This window comes from Rutidosis leptorrhynchoides, chromosome 10, assembly GCF_046630445.1.
Source record: "Rutidosis leptorrhynchoides isolate AG116_Rl617_1_P2 chromosome 10, CSIRO_AGI_Rlap_v1, whole genome shotgun sequence".
Lineage (NCBI taxonomy): Eukaryota > Viridiplantae > Streptophyta > Magnoliopsida > Asterales > Asteraceae > Rutidosis > Rutidosis leptorrhynchoides.
In genome coordinates this window covers 63386661-63406195 of record NC_092342.1, presented here as the reverse complement: position 1 = coordinate 63406195, position 19535 = coordinate 63386661, and the positions used below count along the sequence as shown (strand labels likewise).

Here is a 19535-nt window from a genome sequence, read left to right as displayed (position 1 = left end):
TACTGACAGTTCTTTTATCTCCAGATATTTTGCTACCCGCATTCCAGATAACAACGCTTCATACTCAGCTTCATTGTTTGTGACGGGGAAGCTAAATCGCAGCGCAAAGGTACATTCTTCTCCCTCTGGACTTTTTAGGACTATGCCTGCCCCTGCGCCTTCTAGACCACAAGCCCCATCTGTGTACATCTCCCACAACTGTTCGGGCGGAGGTGGTATTTCTTTTGATTCATGCGAGACTTCGATATCTCCGGCTGTTTTAGCCAGATAGTCTGCTAGGACTTGTCCTTTTACCGCACTTCTTGGTGAGAAGCTTATCTCATGCTCTCCCAATTCAATAGCTCATTTGGCCATGCGACCAGAATTTTCTGGTTTATATAGCACCTGCTCAACAAGTATCAGCGAATGTAAATTTGCTAGAATTTATCAAGCAATTTTATGTTTGTTGACAACGCATTGTTGTTTGTCATACCTGCTTTATTGGCTGATCTGTTAGGACCATTATTGGATGCGCTAGGAAATATCTCCTTAAGCGTCTAGCAGTATGCACGAGTGCATAAACCAGTTTTTCAATTGCAGGATAGTTTAATTCGCTCCCTGTTAAAGCTTTGTTAACAAAATATACAAGCATTTGCACCTTTTCGTACAGTATAATTATATAATTTTAAATGCTTATTGATTGAAAATTAGTTATTTTTAATTCTATAGTGCGTACATGTCCCCTGTTCGCTATCAATACTGAACTTATTGCTTCTTTCGATGCTGCTAAGTATAGTATCAACGTTTCTCCCGCAATCGGCGCAATCATTGTTGGCAACTCTTTCAGTAACTTTTTCATTTCCTGAAATGCCGCTGCTGCTTCCTCCGTCCACTTGAAATCCGTTTTCTTTAAGCAATTCTTCAGTGTCCCGAAAAAGGGGAGTGATCTCTCTGCGGATTTTGATAAATACCTTGTTAATGCCGCCAACTTACCCGTTAAACTTTGCACCTCCTTTTTATTTCTAGGTGACGGTATATTCTTAATTTCCTCTATTTTCTTTGAATTTGCACTTATCCCGCGCTCAGTTATTATATGACCTAGAAACTTTCCTTCTTCTTCTCCAAAACTGCACTTCGACGGGTTGAGCTTCATATTAATCTTTCTTAACGATGCAAACATTTTTAATATGTCTTCCAACAGACCTTGCTCTGTTGTGCTCTTTATGACTAAGTCATCAACGTATGCTTCTAAATTTCTATCTCTGACCTTTGAAAGCCTCGTCTATTACGCGTTGGTACGTTGCTCCGACGTTTTTTAAACCAAATGGCATCTTGGTATAGCAATATATACCCTGGCTTGTGTGAAAAGCAGTTTATCCTCATCGTCTGCTGCCATCTGTATCTGATGGTATCCTTTGTACGCATCCAAAAAACATTTGTATCGGAAGCTAGCTAACAACTCAACTTTCCAGTCTATTTCTGGTAGAGGATAATTGTCTTTGGGACATGCTTTATTGATATCCGTGAAGTCAACACACATGCGCCAAGACCCGTCAGGTTTTTTTACTAGTACAGGGTTTGCTACCCATGTTTGGTACCTTACTTCTCGTAATATGTTTGCTTTAACCAACTTATCGACTTCTGCCTTCAACCATTTGCTTCTTTCTAGTGTCATGCCACATTTCTTTTGTCGCACTGGCGTCAAACTTGGATTTGCATTGAGTTTATGCTCAGCAATTTCTCTTGGCACGCCCGTCATGTCCGCTTCTTTCCATGCAAAGACATCCGTATTATAAGCTAGTATATTACGAAGCTTAAACTTTGTCTCATTGGATAATCCTCCACCGATTTTGATTTTTTGCTCTGGATATCACGGGTTTACGATAATCATGCAGCTTCGAAGTTGTTCTGCCTCGCTTGGCTGTTTTTCTGCTTGTTCTACGGCTGCAACATTTCCATCGTGTTTTTCTGACCTTATCGTTGCAATTCCTAATGGTGTTGGAAACTTGATAAGGCCATACACTGTGGAAGGGATAGCTCCCAGCTTTTACAAATTCGTGCGTCCTAAAAGTGTAACATCCTGTTTTTCCAGCAAGTTGGGACGCCGTCCAAAATCTTGGGACGCCATCCAACTTTGAAGGACTGGACGCCGTCCAGATTTTGGGACGCCGTCCAGAATAACTGGCGGGCCAGCTGAGGGTTTTTAGATATTTTAGAAGGGGTATTTTGGTATTTTCACATTAGAACGTGTTTAAGGCCTCTAGATCAGTTTTGGGGTGTGTCATTACTCCACTTTCAACAACCTCAACCCTACCACTTCAAGTTTAGAGAGAGAGAGAGAGAGATTTCTAGTGTGAGAAAACTCAAGGAAAGGAAGGAGAAGCTAGTTTCGGGTCCTACCTCGAGTATTAAAGTTGTTCATCTAGTTGCTAGCTACGCGGTGATAGTAGTGGTAAGTCATAATCTTCCTTTTCTTACTTAATTAGTGTTAAAGGGTTAGGGTTTGGGTTAGTGTTGAACCTAAAACCCATAATTAGTGATTTTGGGGATTTTGGGTAAGGATGAGTCATGAAAGACTCAAGATTTACTAACCTAGGATTTCAAGTGTTAAATGGTGTAAATGCATCTAAATGGGTTGGTTAATCACTAGCTCACTTGTGTTGTTAGTAAAATTGGTTCTAGGGTTTATGGTTGACTTGAAATGGGTCAAATGGGTGGGTTTGACCTAGCGGGCTAAATTGAGTATGAAAACACCCTAGTTATGTGTTGATGGAAGTCTTAAAACCTTAGTCACTAGCTTTTAGTGATTAGTTGGGAGGCTTGACCTTTAATGAGTGATTCTAGTGCAAATGGGTCATAAATGCACTAGTGAGTTTAGTTGGTGGATAGTCCAACTCATTATGTGAATTAATTGAGAATTAATTGTGTTAGGTGACTCGCTTTGAAGTTACAAGTGTTATTGGAAATCTCGCCAAGTCGACAAGGTGAGTGGAATGATTATATATGTGTGTATATAATGTATCTATTTGTAGGGCGGGAGAGGGGCCGAGTATGCGTTGTCTATACCACCAAGAGTTAGTGATATATTTCGTTGTACACTAACGATGGATATTTCGTTGTCCAATTTGCCCAAGAGTTAGTGATATATTTCGTTGTACACTAACGATGGACATTTCGTTGTCCAAACCGACCAAGAGTTAGTGATATATTTCGTTGTACACTAATGATTGCTTCGAGCGGATATTTCGTTGTCCGAATAGCCTAGGGGTTAGTGATATATTTCGTTGTACACTAACGGTTGTTATGAACACCGGTGGGAAATTCGAAGTATCATTCCCTCGTGTTATTGTTTGACCATGGTGATGGGTTGTAGTGTAACATATTATAGTATTCGAGTTATATATATGTTATCGTTGTGCTAGCTTGTGGTCTTGGAGTATTTAGAGTTATACTTTGCGATGGTATGCTTTGTGAATTGCTAGCATGTATGAGGTATTTGTGTAAGTGCTTGCAAGTAGGTGTATTATATATGTATATGTATGATTATTGCATTCACTAAGCGTTAGCTTACCCTCTCATTGTTTACCTTTTTAGGATCCGGCTCGGATAAGGGCAAGGGTATTCGCTTGGATTAGTGGCTCTCGGGGGTTATAGCTTTTTGGAAGTTCGACCAAGATTTGGGTAGTTTAACCCCAAACACCATGCTCTAGTGACGTTTGGCAATTAAACTTTTTGTGGTCGAAACTCGTATTTCGTACTTAATGGTATTTTGGGTATATGTGGGCCCCATGATGTAAAACTAGTTTTTATTTTGGAAATTCCTTAGTTTTACTTATGTTGATATGTTGTGATAATATACTTCTTTGGAAAGTGTCGGGAAGTGGGTTTTTCGTTCACGTAAAAAAAGAAAACTGGTCAGTCCCTGTTAGTGAAACTGGACGCCGTCCTAATTTGTTGGACACCGTCCAAGGCTTTAGTACTGGACGCCGTCCAGGAATCTGGACGCCGTTCAGATGTGCTGGTTTTAAATTTTTTTTTTTTGTGTCGTGTTTTTGATATATCGAGGGTTGGGTCGTTACAAGTGGTATCAGAGCATGGTCTAAGGGATTTAGGTGACTTGAGATAGGCGCCTAGACTTAGACATTTGTGTTGTTAAAATTATGTGCGGGACTTGTAGGACTACGGGTCGGTATGGGTTTTGATTAGTTCTTTGGTGCATAGGCGGACTAACTATGCTTATGTTATGACATACTAATCATGTGTTATTGTTTTGAACATCGAGCAAGATGGTTGTAATACGTTTAAGCATGGCACGGCATGTGAGTGTAATAGTGAGTCGCGACCACTATTACGGTTGCAAGTCAAGTCAAGCAAGGATGTACGACAAGTATCGAGCTGGATGTGGTGTGTGTGCAGTCATATGCATAGGTAAATATGTGTATTAAATTGCTGGTGATGTCTAATCCATTTTTAATCTTTAGAATGAAGACGAGAAACGGAATGGATACTAATGGCAATGGTGGTCCCTCTCATGTGGAGGAAGATGAAATGACTACCAAGATTGAGACTGCTTTAGAAAACTATGTTTCGGTTTTCTCACGAAGGGTTAAACAAATATTCGAAGAGTCAGTTTCGGAACAAATTGTCGATATGATTCAAGAACGTATGACCAATGCCGTCAAAGAAGAAGTTGAAAGGAGGTTTCCTAGACCTCAAAATGGGGGCGAGTTGGAGTTTAGCTATAAGAACTTTTTGGCGACTAAGCCTCCTTACTTTCACGTAGATCCCGACCCCATGAAAAGTGCGGCTTGGATCTCCGATGTTGAGGGTTGTTTTTGCACGACCGAGTGCCCACCCGAGAAGAAGACAAGGCTTGCTACTAGTTTGTTGAGGGGCTGATGACGTGAAGATCGTGTCCTTTTATTTTAATCGAATTTAGATTGAATTTATTACACGAATTGGTTGTGATTATATGGTGTTCTTATGATTTCGGATTGATTTCACACATATAGGCAACTTTGTCTTATCCGTATAGTAATAGTTTATTTGGTAAATCCGGTTCGTTCCACAGGGAAATGGAGTTTTCAAGGTTTTAATCGCTAAAAGTTAATCTATTAAAAGGGGGATTTTGGATTAGGGTTTACTACTTAATTGAACAGAATTTAAATTTAACTAAAACGAAATAACTAAATTAACGACAATAAAAATACAATTTAACTAATTTGACAAAATAGAAGAAATAAGGTTTTTCATGGCAATATAGCAAAATAGTAAAAAGTAACTAAAATTTACTATATGGTAAAAAGTGAAATTGAAGAGATTTAAAATAAGGTAAAGTAGTGGCTACTAAAATATGTCCCCTCTGGATTTATGGATTGTTTTTAAGTCCGGTTATGATGTTTTAATATATATCCTTATATTTTATCTTCCGATTTATAAAGATTTAACTAACTAAAATTAAATCTAACTTTCGTTTCGATCTCGTTTTAGCGAATTAAATTATACCCCGATTATTTAAATTAAGATTTAATCCAGTTTTTACTTTCGTTAAAACCAAAATTATAACGGTCTTACCCTTTTTATAATTACACGATTATATAAGCTATAATATTACCCAAACCATCGAATCACACTTCTAAATTGTTGTCAATAATTTGTCCATATGTCCGTCTAGATCACCGAGGTGTTGAAGCATAATTTATGTCAATTTAATGCACTTTCGTTTGTCAATTTTAATAAATTATGTGATAAGGGTGAAAATATTAAATTATATCACAATGGGTCGGTGATTAAACTTAATATTAAAAATAGTCAAAGTTACATCATAATATTATAATATGGTTCAATCCATTTGTCCAGAGGTTCTACATTTTAGTTACCACTATGGATATTTAGTTGGACATTATAACGGCGTAAAAATATAAATATTATAAAATGGACATAATAACAATAATAAATAAATAACAATAATAACGACGATAATAATAAATATTACGATAACAATAATAATAATAACAATAATAATAATAATAATAATAATAACAATAGTAATAACAACGATAATAACGATACGTGAAAATAAAGTTGGGACGTGGAGACTTACAGTGAGTTGGAACGGTAAAAAGCGATATTATTAGCGTAGCGGTACACGGACAGAACTTCGACTTAAAACCCGTAAATTAAACGTTACAATAACTTTATTATTAAAATAAACTTAAATTAAAATTAAAATTATAAATATATATTATGAATATTACAGAAGAGAAATGAAAACTGATGTATATAAAGCTCGAGCAAACTGGCTTTTTATAAATATGTGGCCTGCTACAGTAACCCATGCGATCGCATGGGTTTTATACCTATTTCCCATGCGATCGCATGGCCGCCAGATCCAACTCACAATTTTTTGGATTTTTACTTGTCGACATATTATAAAAATATATATAATATATCAATAATTTATATAATTATTTAAATATTATATTATATTCTTGTGCATAGTTGACTCATAATTTTGGCTCCGATGTCTCGTACATTTACGCCCGGTTTATGTCTCAGTCCCGGTTTCTCGAACGTCTTTTCGTACAATTTAATATCATGTAATTTGCGTTCCGCGACTTGTATTCTTGTCAATCTTTAGACATTTTTCTTCGATAATTTAAACCACTTGGAGTGTAACTTGTACGTTTAAGCATTTTGGACGTTTTTGCCTTTTAAATCTTCGTTTTCGACTTTAAATCTTCAGTTTCGAGCGATCTTCGTCTTTCGTCTTCGCACTTATTTATTTAAACAATTACAACTAAAAATAAGGAAATTACAATATTGCGACTAAATATATGTTCGTTTGGAGCAATATCAAATATCCCTACACTTGAACGTTGCTTGTCCTCAAGCAATACATAACTTGAAATAAAACAAACTTCACACAAATCACTTCTTTATTCTCACACTTTATACATCAGTGATTTTGATACGGCGGTATGAATAATGATAGTAACGATAGAACCATGGTTAAAGGTGGGTGTGCCATCCACAATTGCATCGGGTTCAGGTCAACGACACTTGCAATCAAATAGCCGATTTACTTTCGGTTTCCAAAGCAAAGTGCACATTTGAACGGCGGTTTAAAGTCCCACATGACTATGAAAATTTAGATCCTTAAGGAAATTGGATCTTTATGAAAACTTTTGATCTTTTAAAAATTTAAGCTAGATTTTACCCTAGACAAGTTTTCCGGAATAACCCTTCACCGGTGTTAGCAAAATGATTTTGTGGGTTTTGTGGGTTTCATATTTTTAAAATTTTAGCTCAAAACTTATGGTTTTGTGTCACCCACGTGCTAATCCTTGTATTAGGAAAGCACACGTCCAGTTTACTTGTCCCGTATATAACCTTTCAGTAAACTACCTTCCAGTTGTAAAGGAAAGCGATGAACAAGCAACTGTTAAGGCAATGTCTAATGACATGCATTTGATTATGGTCCACAACGTGTCGGATGCAATTACTATCCTTTGTAGGAGAAATAGTAAGGATCACCCTATAATTTTTCGGTCTGGCACAAGGTCCTGTCTTCGATCATGCTATGCAACCACCGTTCTTACGGTTGACATCCAATTTGGTTCAGGTGACCTAATGAATTCTGATGAATTCTTAAGATTTTACGTTCAATGGTAATGAGCGCATTGAAAATGGGTTTTCAGAAAACAAATCGGTTTTAATTTGATCAAAATATTTTCTCGTTCAAGCTCGAGTTTAGATATCATTGAATTCCATGAGTTTGTAATTCTCAATCTTTAAGGTCAATCTCAAGGATTGAGTAATATCAGGCTTAAAAGCTGATTTTTAATTTTTAATGAGATTATCCTTTCTGGGGGTCTGATTCATTAGTCTTATCAAGCTAATTTGCACGGCGCCCTCCCCATTTTACGAGACAGATCCTCTTATGGTTAGGATAAGTCTGACCACATGGCGACCCTGTTTGATGCTGAGGTCCGTGGATTTCTAGCTGATTTTCGAGAAAACTTTTCAAGGTTTTTCGTAGACTCTACAACTGGTCTGGACGACAACTTCCTGACCTAAATCAAGATGCGCGTTTCTTTTTCTGAAGACTTTACTTCATTTTAATGATGGAATTGATTCATCGTGTAGATCCATCTTTTCTTTAATTTTCACAATTTAATGGGTAAAACAAATTTATACAGCCCAAAGCAAAAGTACCTGCAATAAACTTCGTACAAACATGTGATAACAGTTCATATATATTGACAAATCTCCCCACACTTGGCTTTTTTTCATGCGTCTTTTTATTTATAATAAATAAATTCAAGCGTTTTAGTTGTTTCTCAATTTATGTCCTTTTTTTAAGGTTAACAATAATTTCGGTACCCGCACCTAGTTTTATCGTTCATAAACATATTACTTTGAATTCATTTAGTTAAAAAAAATTTTCTAAATTTTCACAAAATTTAGAAAATAAGTCAAGTGTATAAACCCGAGAGAATTTATAACCCCTCCCCACACTTGAGATCATGCAATGCCCTCACTTGCAATGAAATCAGACTAAATTAAATTCACGAGGGCAATTAGAATAGAAAGGGAGTTAAAACCTCTTTAGCTAAAAAGCCGTAACTTGCGAGATTTGTTTAATCTGTTAATGTTGATTTTCCGTCATTCCAAAATTTCCGTCATCTTTTCATATGTTTCGCCAAAAATTGGTTGCTTTTGTTAAACTGAATTTCATTCTTTGAAAATGCGTCTTTTACCCTTATTAGTATATAAAATAAACTACAAACATATATACATATTTTTGAAGTTTGGTATATTACCCCATATTCATATAATATTTTTGGCATACTTTAGATCAATAATATTAAAATAATGATAACAAAATTTTTCGCCCCGTCCTTGGGTAAAGCAATTTTGGTTCTACGACCTAGTGTTCAACTCACGACGAATTTTAGAAATCATTTTTTTAAACTTAATGAAATAAAGTAAATTTTGTTTTTAAAATTCACACAAAACTTAAATTTAAAAAGAATATTAATTTCATACAAAACAAAAAAATTCAGAATGGAGGGAGAAGACTAGTTCTTTAGTGTCTGCTAGCGGAAAAGACCAATCGGGCTCCACTCTCGAAATAATTTGAAACGTTTTAAGAAGGCGAGTAGTTAGCTAAAATTACCCTGTATTCATTTTTCCTTAGGGTAGAATGTGATGTCATCTCTTTCAGTGTTGTTGAACCCTTCATAATAGAATTTAAGTCTGTGACCATTCACATTGAAAATACCACTATTCTTGTCATATAACTCTATGTATCCGGATGGAAATGCTTGTTTTACTTCATACGGTCCCCTCCATCGGGACTTAAGTTTCCCAGGTGAAAACTTAAAACGTGATTGAAAAATTAGAACTTTGTCTCCTGGTTCAAATGCTTTCTTCTCTTTTAAGCGAGCATCGTGCCATTTCTTAGTTCTTTCTTTGTAAGATCTCGAATTTTCATATGCTTGAAGTCTTAGCTCGTCTAATTCATGCAATTGTAAGAATCTATTTTCTCCGGCTTCCACAAGGTCTGTATTACATTCTTTTAGTGCCCAATACGCCTTGTGTTCAACCTCGACAGGTAGATGACATGCCTTACCATATATTAATCGGAAAGGAGTGGTACCAATGGGAGTTTTGAATGCGGTTCTAAATGCCCACAACGCATCATCTAGCTTTCGATGCCAGATTTTTGGATTATTCTTAACCGTTCTTTCTAAAATTCGTTTAAGACCTCGATTTATGTTTTCAACTTGGCCACTCGTTTGAGGGTGGTAAGAAGTTGAGAAACGATGATTAACTCCATACTTTTTAAGTACTTTCTCGAGTAATTGATTTGTAAAATGAGTTCCACGATCACTGATTAATGCTTTTGGAAGTCCGAATCGTGAGAAAAGGTTTTTGAGAAAGCTGACAACAACTCGAGCATCGTTAGTGGGTAGAGCTTTTGCTTCAGCCCATTTAGAAACATAATCGACTGCTACGAGAATGTATTTGCATTTGTTAGAGGCGGGGAATGGACCCATGAAGTCAATACCCCAAATGTCAAATACTTCGCATACTAGGATGCTTTGTTGTGGCATTTCATCTCTCTTGGAGATATTTCCAGATCTTTGACAAGCATCACAGGTTTTTACCATATTATGTGCATCTTTGAAAATTGTAGGCCAGTAAAAACCTGAGTCAAAGACCTTCTTAGCTGTATAGCTTGGTCCGAAATGTCCACCAGCCGGTCCTTGATGACAGTGCTCCAGAATTTGTTGAGCTTCTTTACCATATACACATCGACGAATAACTTGATCTGCTCCTATACGAAAGAGATTAGGGCTTTCCCAGAAGTAAAACTTCAGATCAGTGAAAAATTTCTTCTTTTGCTGATAAGTTTGATTTTTAACAAGAATTTCTGCGGCTAGATAATTGGCAAAGTCCACAAACCATGGAATTTCTTCTTCCATTTTAATTTTCATAAGGAACTCGTCTGGAAAAGTATCGTGAATAACAGATTCGTCGAGTGATTCTAAGTTAGGATTTTCAAGATGGGATAAGTGATCTGCAGCGAGATTTTCAGCACCCTTTTTATCTTGATTTCAATGTCGAATTCTTGTAGGAGAAGAATCCAACGAATTAGTCTAGGCTTAGCATCTTGCTTTTTGAATAAGTACTTAGGGCTGAATGATCGGTATAAACAATTGTTTTAGATAACACTAGGTAAGATCTAAACTTATCGAAAGCAAAAACTACTGCAAGAAGCTCCTTCTCGGTACTTGTTTAATTCAACTGAGCTCTTGTAAGTGTTTTACTTGCGTAGTAGATTGGTTGAAATTTGTTATCTTGACGTTGACCTAAAACAGCTCCCAGTGTGAAATCACTAGCATCACACATTAGCTCGAAGGGTTTAGACCAGTCGGGTGATACCATAATAGGTGCATTCGTAAGTTTCTCTTTCAGAATGGAGAAAGCATTTAGACACTCGTCGTTGAAATCGAATGTACTGTCTTTCTCAAGAAGTTTAGTTATGGGTCGAGCAATTTTGGAAAAATCCTTTATGAATCGTCGATAGAATCCCGCATGACCAAGGAAACTACGAATTCCTTTAACATTGGTTGGAGGAGGAAGTTTTGAAATGACGTCTATCTTAGCTTTGTCTACTTCCATTCCAGCTCGAGAAATCTTGTGTCTTAAAATAATGTCTTCCTTCACCATGAAGTGGCATTTCTCCCAGTTTAAAACAAGATTTGATTCTTCACAACGAATTAGCATTCGTTCAAGGTTTGAGAGACATGAGTTGAAGGAGTCTCCAAAAACAGAGAAATCATCCATAAAGACTTCTATACTTTCTTCAATCATGTCATGAAAAATTGCCATCATACACCTTTGGAAGGTGCCTGGTGCGTTGCATAATCCGAATGGCATTCGTCAGTACGCAAAAGTACCAAATGGACAAGTAAATGTGGTCTTGTCTTGGTCTTTTGGATCAATTGGAATTTGAAAATAACCGGAGAATCCATCAAGGAAAGAGTGGTAATCTTTTCCCGCCAAACGTTCTAGCATTTGGTCGATAAATGGTAGCGGGAAATGATCTTTCCCTGTATCGTCGTTTAGACAACGATAGTCTATACAGACTCTCCACCCAGTGACTGTTCTTGTAGGAACGAGTTCATTCTTATCATTTAGAATAACAGTCGTACCTCCTTTCTTGGGTACTACTTGTACAGGACTTACCCACGGGCTATCGGATATAGGGTAAATTAACCCGGCATCAAGTAATTTGATAACCTCCTTTTTGACAACTTCTTTCATGTTAGGGTTTAACCTTCGTTGCCTTTGTACCACGGGTTTAAAATCTTCTTCCATTAGAATTTTGTGAGTACAATAAGCAGGGTTAATACCTGGAATATCCGTTGTTTTCCAAGCAATTGCCTTTTTGTGGGTTTTTAAAATAGACATTAACCTACCCTTTTCGTCATTAGAAAGTTTTGATGAAATTATGACAGGTAATTGTGACGTTCCTTGGAGATAAGCATACTCCAAATGTTCCGGGAGTTATTTAAGTTCCAAGGTGGGTGGTTCTTCCAAGGAAGATTTTATCCGGAACTTATTACCATCGGTAATTTCTTCAAAAGTTTCATCTTCCCCAGGAATTTCTTCTTCTACATATTCTTCATCAGTGACTACCTTCAATAGCTTGTCTAACTCTATATCGACATCAAAATCTTCACCTTCACCCATCGGGGTGAAATCTGAGGTGTCGACATTTAATAGTTCTTGTAGTTCTTCCTCAATACAACAATCAATAATGTCTATTTGGAAACATTCGTCATCAGGAGACATAGGGTGTTTCATAGCCTTATCTATGTTCAATATAATTCTATCCTCCCCCACACCTAAGCTGAGATTTTTCTCTTTTACGCGCACAATTGCGTCCGCAGTATTAAAAAAGGGACGCCCTAGAATTAGGGGAACCTTACTATCTTCTTCCATTTCAAGAACAACGAAATCAGCAGGAAATATTAAGTGATTTACTTTAACTGGTAGGTTTTCAGCAATGCCAATAGGATAGTTGTAAGTTCTATCAGCTAATCGTATACACATCCTAGTTGGTTTTAAATCACCTAAGTTCAATTTTAAGTACAGGGAGTGAGGCATAAGGTTAATGCTCGCTCCTAAATCAGCTAATGCATCGTACATTACTGAATCTCCCCTTAGACAAGGAATGTTGAAACTTCCAGGATCTCCAAGTTTTGGTGGCAAATTTTGCTTTTGCAAAATTGCTGAGCATTCTTCATTAAGGAATGTGGTTGAAACTTCTGCATATTTTCCTTTGTCTGCTATAAGATCTTTGATAAACCTTCCATAATTCGGCATACCCGCAAGAACATCTACGAGCGGTACATTTATACAAATTTTCATAATCATGTCAGCAAACTTGTTGTATTGTGCTTGTAATTTATCTTTCTTCAAACGTTGCGGATATAGAATTGGAGGTTTGTATACCTTCAATGGTGGTTGATTTTGAGTCTTTGGTGCACTTGTGGTTGGCATCGTATTTTCTTCCACCACAGGCTCGTTTTCTTGTGAAACATGAATAGAAGTGAGAGGCTTTGGAATCTCTGGGTTAATGGTTAACCTAGTTCGCGTAGTGATAGAATTAACTTGTGAAATATTACTTGAATTTTGAGTTTCCTTACCCTTAAGGTTTGGTTGCTTGTATGATGGTAAAGTTCCCGATTGCCTTTCAGAAAGCAATTGGGATATTCTTCCCATATCTCTTTCAAGGTTTTGAATCGACGCTTGATGATTCCTTTGTACTTGCTCGTTTTCCATTTGGGATTGATGAAGTTGTCTCTTCACTTGCTCATTCGTTTCTGTTTGACTTTTGACAAAATTCATCATAAGTTCTTCAAAGTTAGATTTTTTCTCTACTGGTTGTGTGTTATGATTTTGTTGTTGATACAATTGTTGAGGTAACGGTTGTTGTTGGAAATTTTGTTGAGGTGGAAATGGAGGTTGGTTTCTATTGAAAAAGCCAGGTGGTCCATTTCTTTGAAAAGCAAAATTCTTCGGGTTTTGATATCCTGGGTTTGCAGGTTGATAATTAGAATTTTCTCCTTGAAAATTTCCTTGTCTTTGATTGGCCATAAAATTAAATTGTGCTACTGAGTTCATTGGCCGATCATTGATATCACAATCTTTTGTGAAATGTGGCTGCCCACAGATATCACTGCCTACTTGCAATGCTAAAACTGTTGAATTTAGTTTCTCTATTTCTCTTCCAAACTTTTTGAATTGATTCGACAGTGAAGCTATGGTTGTATTGTTGTCTTCATTTTCTTCAAGGCTTTCCACCGTCCTTCTAGGTAGTTGATCTCTAGACGGTGTCTATTCAAAAATATGAACTGACATGTCTTCTAACATGTCATACGCTTGATTTGGTGATTTGTACATAAATACTCCTCCAGCGGAGGAATCTAATATACCACGAGTATGTTCATCAATACCACGATAAAAAGTTTGTACTATTTGCCCTTTTTGTAATCCGTGTTGCGGACAATTTCGTAACATTCTTTTTAATCTTTCCCATGCATCATAAAGAGTTTCATCCGCCTTTTGTTTAAAAGTGGTGATTTCAGTTCTAAGTCTTTCGGCTTTTGCTGGTGGAAAAAATCGGGTAATGATTTTTTCTCTTAATTCATTGAAAGTTGTGATAGAATCAGGTTTTGATGCTTTCAACCATGCTTTTGCATCTCCGATTAACGAGTACGGAAAAGTTCTTAACTTAAATGCATCTGAAGAAACATCTTTATTTTTGTACAGTTCACATAAATCTTCAAAAGCTTCTAAATGTTCTATCGGATTATTATTAAGTCTTCCGTCAAATTGGTTTTCACGAACCATGTGCATAAACTGCCCCTTAACTTCCCAGTTTTCAGCCTCCATTTCAGGTCTTCTTATAGGTGCAAGTGCGAGAGGGGGAACAGTTTGTCTGGTATTCTACATCGGTAGATCATTTGGATCAGGTGTTACTTCAGCCATTTCTTCTTTAATGACGATGGTTTCAGGTTCAGTTTTAATTTCTGGTTGACCACTAGTGTTTCCTACTTGTTTTTTGATATTTTTCGGTGTTTTCGGTTTACTAGTACTACCTAATTTTTTTTTGTTTTTCTTGTTTTAATCTTTTGTTCAAGTTTCTTTCAGGTTCTGGATTAAGTGCAACGAGTTTAGGATTTCTTGAATGGGTCATACAATTACAAAATTGTATGTAGTCTTGAAGGATTTATTCACTAAGTGTATGAACATTGAACTTTCTTGAAAATGAATTTTCACGAAAGGATCGAATAACTAAAAACAATGATAAAAACCTTTAAACAAACAGATTTTCCTTCTTATTTTGCTCACGTTTTGAATAGCCAAAAGATGCAGCAGAGGGGCAGGATTCGTTTGGTCTCAATATAATTGAGTACTGTTTGGCTCCAATAACCCAGTACACGTACAAATCCAACTATTACTACGAATCAGAAAAATTATCTATTTATTTAACTGCCACTTCCCCGGCAGCGGCGCCAAAAAGTTGATGACGTGAAGATCGTGTCCTTTTATTTTGATCGAATTTAGATTGAATTTATTACACGAATTGGTTGTGATTATATGGTGTTCTTATGATTTCGGATTGATTTCACACATATAGGCAACTTTGTCCTATCCGTATAGTAATAGTTTATTTGGTAAATCTGGTTCTTTCCACAGGGAAATGGAGTTTTCAAGGTTTTAATCGCTAAAAGTTAATCTATTAAAAGGGGGATTTTGGATTAGGGTTTACTACTTAATTGAACGGAATTTAAATTTAACTAAAACGAAATAACTAAATTAACGACAATAAAAATACAATTTAACTAATTTGACAAAATAGAAGAAATAAGGTTTTTCATGGCAATATAGCAAAATAGTAAAAAGTAATTAAAATTTACTATATGGTAAAAAGTGAAATTGAAGAGATTTAAAATAAGGTAAAGTAGTGGCTACTAAAATATGTCCCCTCTGGATTTATGGATTGTTTTTAAGTCCGGTTATGATGTTTTAATAAATATCCTTATATTTTATCTTCCGATTTATAAAGATTTAACTAACTAAAATTAAATCTAACTTTTGTTTCGATCTCGTTTTAGCAAATTAAATTATACCCCGATTATTTAAATTAAGATTTAATCCATTTTTTACTTTCGTTAAAACCAAAATTATAACGGTCTTACCCTTTTAATAATTACACGATTATATAAGCTATAATATTACACAAACCATCGAATCACACTTCTAAATTGTTGTCAATAATTTGTCCATATGTTCGTCTAGATCACCGAGGTGTTGAAGCATAATTTATGTCAATTTAATGCACTTTCGTTTATCAATTTTAATAAATTATGTGATAAGGGTGAAAATATTAAATTATATAACAATGGGTCGGTGATTAAACTTAATATTAAAAATAGTCAAAGTTACATCATAATATTATAATATGGTTCAATCCATTTGTCTAGAGGTTCTACATTTTAGTTACCACTATGGATATTTAGTTGGACATTATAACGGCGTAAAAATATAAATTATATAAAATGGACATAATAACAATAATAAATAAATAACAATAATAACGACGATAATAATAAATATTACGATAACAATGATAATAATAACAATAACAATAATAATAATAATAATAATAATAATAATAATAATAATAATAATAATAATAATAATAATAATAACAATAGTGATAATAACGATAATAACGATACGCGAAAATAAAGTTGGGACGTGGAGACTTACAGTGAGTTGGAACGGTAAAAAGCGATATTATTAGCGTAGCGGTACACGGACAGAACTTCGACTTAAAACCCGTAAATTAAACGTTACAATAACTTTATTATTAAAATAAACTTAAATTAAATTTATAATTATAAATATATATTATGAATATTACAGAAGAGAAATGAAAACTGATGTATATAAAGCTCGAGCAAACTGGCTTTTTATAGATATGTGGCCTACTACAGTAACTCGTGCGATCGCATGGGTTTTATGCCTATTTCCCATGCGATCGCATGGCCGCCAGATCCAGCTCACAATTTTTTGGATTTTTACTTGTCGACATATTATAAAAATATATATAATATATAAATAATTTATATAATTATTTAAATATTATATTATATTCTTGTGCATAGTTGACTCATAATTTTGGCTCCGATGTCTCGTACATTTACGCCCGGTTTATGTCTCAGTCCCGGTTTCTCGAACGACTTGCATTCTTGTCAATCTTTAGACGTTTTTCTTCGATAATTTAAACCACTTGGAGTGTAACTTGTACGTTTGAGCATTTTGGACGTTTTTGCCTTTTAAATCTTCGTTTTCGACTTTAAATCTTCAGTTTCGAGCGATCTTCGTCTTTCGTCTTCGCACTTATTTATTTAAACAATTACAACTAAAAATAAGGAAATTACAATTAAAAACATTACATTTTGGAATGATATTGCGACTAAATATATGTTCGTTTGGAGCAATATCAGGGGCCATGCTAAAGATTGGCTCGATGGTAAAATTGATATGGTGGGCGATGCGGCTTTTGTGGGGTTGTCTTGGACGGAGTTCAAGAAGGAGTTTTTCCTCGAATATCATACGCAAGCGGATCTTTCCAAATTGCACAATGAATTAAGGAACATGCGTCAAGAGTCTTTGGACCTAAACATTCTCAAAACCAACTTTCTCGCCAAAGCGCGTTTTTGCCCCGAGTATGTGGGGAATGATCAATTATTAATGGAAGACTTTCATGCGACCCTTAGAGATGATTTGAAGGGTAAAATTAGTATTAGTCATGTTGAGACTTTTGCTAAGCTTTTGGCGGTGGCAAAGGGGTTTGATGCGCAAGCTCCGAGTCCGGTTAGTTATGCGCCAAGTAAAAGGAAGTTTGAAACTTCTAGCTTTTCGAACAAGAAGAGTAGGGGAGCATCCGAAAGTGTTGGTAGTGTGAAGAAAGGTGCTTCTAGTGTTCACGTGACCACATGCTACAATTGTGGGCAAAAAGGTCACTACTCTCGTGATTGCCCAAAACCGCGTACAAATGTGATCACGTGTTTTAATTGTCAACAAGAAGGGCACCGAAAGTCGGAGTGCCCCGATCTCCGAAATGATCAAGTTAAGAGGATAGAGAAGGCGGCGAGGTCGGCAAGGGGGCATAATTATTTGATGACAAATGATGAAGCTAAGCAATCCAATGAAGTCGTCTCTGGTACTTTCATGGTTAACTCTAATCCGGCGAGGATTCTATTTGATAGCGGTGCAAATTTGTCGTTTGTGTCTCCAAAATTTGTGCCTAAACTTAATAAACCGTTAGCTAAGTTAAGTCGTCCGGTAGAAGTCAAAATAGCGGATGGCAAGACGGTGCTAGTGGTTGATGTGTGTAAAAATTGTAATGTTGTGTTTGGTGCCGAAAACTTTAAAATTGATCTCATCCCGATGACTTTGGGTGATTTTGATATCGTGGTTGGTATGGATTGGCTCGATCATAATAGAGCCGATATTGCATGCCATGAAAAATCTATTCGTGTAAAGACCCCAAGTGGGGGAGAGTTAATTATTCATGGCGATAAGCGTAGAAGACTTGTGCCGATATGCACTTTTGCACGGGCACGTCGTTTCCTTGTTAGTAGTGGCATGGCTTTTCTTGCCCATGTTGTTGATACTCGTGATGAGCCACCATCCATTCGTGAAATTCTGGTGGTAAATGAGTTTGAAGACGTTTTTCCGGATGAGTTACCGGGTGTTTTGGCGGAAAGACAAGTTGAATTTCGCATTGAGTTTGTTCCGGGAGCTACTCCCATTGCTAAAACTCCTTATCGTTTAGCGCCGACAGAAATGCAATAATTGTTAAATCAAACCCAAGAGCTACTTGAGAAGGGTTTTATTCGACCGAGTGCTTCGCCATGGGGTGCTCCGGTCTTATTCGTGAAGAAGAAAGATGGTAGTATGCATATGTGCATTGACTATAGGGAGTTGAATAAAGTGACGATCAAGAATTGTTATCCATTGCCTAGGATTGACGATTTATTTGACCAACTCCAAGGTGCGACATATTTCTCTAAAATTGACCTACGGTCCGGCTATCATCAAATGCGGGACCGTGAGGAAGATATTGAGAAAACGGCCTTTCGAACGTGTTACGGGCATTTTGAGTTTGTAGTTATGCCTTTTGGTCTTACGAATGCACCGGCGACATTCATGGATCTTATGAACCGAGTGTGCCAACCTATGTTGGACAAGTCGATAATTGTGTTCATCGACGACATACTTGTCTATTCGAGGAGTATGAAGGAACATGAACATCATTTGTGTAGTGTGTTGAATGTAGTGACCCGGGAATTTTCGACCAAATTTAAACTTGATCTTTATATGGATTCGAAACGATAAGAAAAATATATTATATTGAGTCTCAAAACTAATGGAACTATATTTATGTAATCAGGTACCCTTTGACTATGCTCGACGATTCACGAACAATTGCTTGTAATTAAATATGTATAAATATATATATATATATATATATATATATATATATATATATATATATATATATATATATATATACATAAATAAATAAAAATATAATAATTTAAAATAATAGTATACAATCTAATTGCTGGAACTAATGAAGTAAAATAAAATACAAGATAATAATGTTGTTATTAAGATAAATCTAAATATATTTGTATATATGATTTTCATTCATAAATATGGATTGGATGTACATTGAAATATATTAAATTGTATAAAATATCTGTATGTGTTATTATATAATATATAAAATATATTTAGTAAATGTTACATAAGTAATAATATGTAAGATTAGAATATTAGATGAAATTACAAGTAAAAAATTATAATTGTTATGTTAATATCATTATTACTCATTTATTCTTATTAACATTATTATCATTACCATTAGTAATAATTAATAAGATTAATTATGA

At 35.7% G+C, this 19535-nt stretch overlaps 1 non-coding gene across 1 annotated transcript; it reads left to right on the top strand.

The window, feature by feature from the left end:
* Window positions 1–14050: 14050 nt before the first annotated feature.
* On the top strand, window positions 14051–14157 carry LOC139873830 (small nucleolar RNA R71). Its single transcript, XR_011767545.1, has one exon. It is a non-coding gene; the product is annotated as a small nucleolar RNA R71 (small nucleolar RNA).
* Window positions 14158–19535: the final 5378 nt, after the last annotated feature.